We start from the raw sequence: 3472 nt of genomic DNA, 5'->3' as shown, positions 1-3472 counted from the left end.
TGTTAGGCTGATGGTCCTTCTTGAGCATGTGATCAGCTGGTTCTGGTTGTCAGCAGCAAACTGGTTGATCCACTCTGAGAAGGTGCTATTTAAGAGACTGAGCTGAATACAGCTCCTCAGACTGAGGAAGTCTCTCGGATGAGAGACGAAACGTTTCATTTTTTTTTTTTTTTTGAATGTCCAGAGGACCAGAATGAACTTTTTTGGATTTTTCTACCTGGATTATTGAGCATGCATCAGGAGGTTTAATCATATGCTTAAAGCCGGTGCATCAACAACATTCGGACGTAGATCCAGAGCTTTAAAAACTCCTACAGCTTCTCCAACATTTTTCAGTCAGGTCATCGGGACAGTTTCTTTTTTTGTGCTGAAACGTTTCGCCTTCGATCCAGAAGACTTTGTTGTTTTCAACCAGTTTGACAAGACTGTCAACAAGGAAGAGGGCCGGCAATGGAGGAGGGGCGTGACAAAGACACCATCTTAGCACCAACATAACTGGTTTGTTACACTTTGGAGTAAGCTGTTGGAGGAAGAATCAGTTTTGTTGTGTGTTTCCTTGACTGATGAAGCCTTCTGGATGGAAGGCGAAACGTTTCAGCACAAAAAAAGAAACTGTCCAGATGACCTGACTGAAAAATGTTGGATTGTATACCTGGATTATTGAGCATGGACTTTGTTCCTACAGCTTGTGTTATTGCTCCGGACCGATCTGAATTACCTGATAAGAGGTTGTTTAAATGCAGCCGTTATCGGTCTTTGCACCAAGCTACGCTCACATTCGGATGATGTCGTTTCAAGTGCGTTAACAAGTTCGACGTGTTGCTGCTGCAGATCCAATCTCCGTAAAACAACGTCGACACACATCTTTGGTTTGTTCACTTGTCTTTTAACAAAAACAACAAATGTTCCCAAACAGGAGACCGCAACAAGATGCTAGGCTGCTAATGCTACGCGTGTTGCAAGATAACAGCACCGTGCTGAAACACACTCAGGAATTTTATTTCCGGAGTGCATAATCTCTTGTTAATAAAATTTAATGAGTGAAAAAATAACCGAAACGGTACACACGTGGACCGAACCGAACATGTTGTACCGAAACAGTTCAATACACCCTCGTGTACCGTTACACCACTTATATATATATATATATATATATATATATATATATATATATTACTGTAGAGTTAATAATGTAATGGTAAATGGACTGTACTTATGTAGCTCCTTTCTGTCTGCAGTGTTTCCCCTACCATTATACAAGAGGGGTGCCCCACCCCGTCAACAGAACTGAGCACCCCACCTACCAAACCGAATTTGCCCCCCCACCCATCTGGCACTGACATAGCACTAAGCTAGCGGTGTGAAATACAAGCTCTCTAGCTAAAATGCTAAAGGCAGCGCTCACATCGTCTCTTCCCTCAAGCTGAACGCCCCCCACTCAAAAAGCGCTGCACTCAGACATGTGTCTGTCCCCCATCAACAAAAATCATGGATAAGATGAGCACCCCGCCATGGCAAGATAACGAGGGGAAACACTGGTCTGATCAAAGCTCTTTACAACAATCTGTGCCTCATTCACCCGTTCACACAGCTCTATACTAGATCTGTACAAAGATCATTGAACAGATCATTCTAAAGAGACTAATCAGAGCTTTATCACATTCAGACACTGATGGACACACATCAGAGGCTGTGAGGGGTTCAGTGTCTTGCCCAGGGACACTTCAGCATGTGACTGCTGGTGGATTTGAACCCCCAACTCTTGCATTGGAGGACGACTGCTCTAACCACTGAGCCACAGCCGCCTCATGTACATGGTAACTCTAAATTGTCCCTAGGTGTGAGTGAGAGAGTGAATGGTTGTTTGTCTCTATGTGTCCCTGTGATGGACTGGAGACCTGTCCAGGGTGTCCCCTGCCTCTTGCACAGTGATTGCTGGACATGGGCACCAGTGACCTGAAAAGGAAGAAGCGGGTAAAGATAATGGATGGATGGATTAATGTACATGTGTTTTTGAGCCACTTCAAAATCCAGCAACAGACAGCAAGCCTCTGCAGAACCATTATAAACAGTACAGGACATACTGGGGACTCCTGCAAGAAAGCTGTTCACCAGCTAGTCGCTGACCTTTAGTTGTTAAAGTATCTCCAGAACTGAGCCGCAATACCAAAAAGCCAAGCCGGTGTACTGCTGAGAAGAGCCTGGCTTTAGAAGACAAGGTGAGACCTGATTTAATTATCCTATAATCAACTCATTACTCGTTATAGAAGGTTTTAAACATTAAAAGATGTGTTTTAAACTAATACGTAGTTAATGATGCTGCCTCTATGTCCACGAGCTCAGCATTTATCAAGAAAAGCAATCAAGTGAAGCATGGCTCAACAAACTGAACTAATCTGATCCGAACAGTGTCTGACAGGATGGGTGAGCTTGTGACAGGATGGGTGAGCTTGTGACAGGATGGGTGAGCTTGTGACAGGATGGGTGAGCTTGTGACAGGATGGGTGAGCTTGTCTGTGCTGGCGGCAGCTGTCGGCTCACTAGCACACCAGAACGAGCACAATAAATCCGTGTTTATCTGTGTATTTCTAACATCAGATCAGTTAATTCAGAATCAAGAAGAATCGATGTGACGGTCAAAAACTGGATCCAGTCCTGCCTTCTGTCTCAGGCTGCTAACCAGACTGGGAACTACGGGAAGCCTCGAGAGTCAAACCGAGGTTAAAGCGGATAATGTCACGCACAAACGGCCTCCATGTTGGTAACGGGCTGTTAGCTACTTCACGACCGTTCAGCGCTGAGCTCGCTGTCTAATCCAAGGCAGCAGCGCCGAACACTCAGCTCCCTCGCGCGCATTTCTTACCTCTTCTTTTCTCCTGAACACCACCTCAGTCTCGCATCCCAGTTTACCCACTGCTAAACCATTCAAACAGCCCGTGGGACAGCCGCCGAGCTAACCACTACACCGGAGGGAGCGAGCTGTCAGTCCGCGTGACAGCGGATGCGCGCGCGGTACCCTCCCGCTGGTCCGCGAGCGCGTTCACGAACAGAGCATACGTCATCGCGCTACGTTTCTATCAGAGCCCTGTAAAGAGACACAAATCTGTTTTCATTGTGAAGGTTTCCCAAAGAACAAGATGTGAGGAAGAGGAGGAAGTATCTTTGAGGAGGATTCATCTGAGCAGTGAGGATTTTAAACTGGAGGATTTTGATCAAACTGGTCAGACTGTCCGACTGAGAGATGGTGTGGTACCATGGGTTCACCTTCAGAGAGTAGGAGCATCATTATAAGTTCATTAGAGTTCATGAAGTTACATATTTTATTGTGAGTCACCAGGTGAGACCCCTCCATGTGTTTCTATGAACAGGTAACTAGAGACTGTAAAGTTCATCTTCATGATGCTTTTTCATTTCAGCTTGAAAACTGCAGGACTACAGGAAGTGAACAAAAGCTGCAGCTGCTCTGTCTGTG

The 3472-nt window shown here is 45.5% G+C and overlaps 1 protein-coding gene across 2 annotated transcripts in view; it reads right to left on the bottom strand.

Moving 5' to 3' along the window:
* Nucleotides 1-3472, bottom strand: part of LOC119417421 (dnaJ homolog subfamily C member 5) — a 60516-nt gene that overhangs the window by 55794 nt on the left and 1250 nt on the right. Inside the window, exon 1 of one of the 2 annotated variants that reach the window (XM_037684621.1) lies at nt 2864-3032. The exons of the other annotated variant lie outside the window; for it this stretch is intronic. The gene's annotated coding sequence lies outside the window, so the exon portion shown is untranslated. Of the gene's footprint in view, nt 1-2863; nt 3033-3472 lie in introns of those variants that run through there. 2 annotated transcript variants of the gene reach the window in all.

Source organism: Nematolebias whitei, chromosome 11, assembly GCF_014905685.2.
Source record: "Nematolebias whitei isolate Nwh7 chromosome 11, NemWhi1, whole genome shotgun sequence".
In the NCBI taxonomy this organism is placed as follows: domain Eukaryota; kingdom Metazoa; phylum Chordata; class Actinopteri; order Cyprinodontiformes; family Rivulidae; genus Nematolebias; species Nematolebias whitei.
Note: the sequence above shows the minus strand (reverse complement) of the source record. Positions and strands in the feature narration are given on the sequence as shown.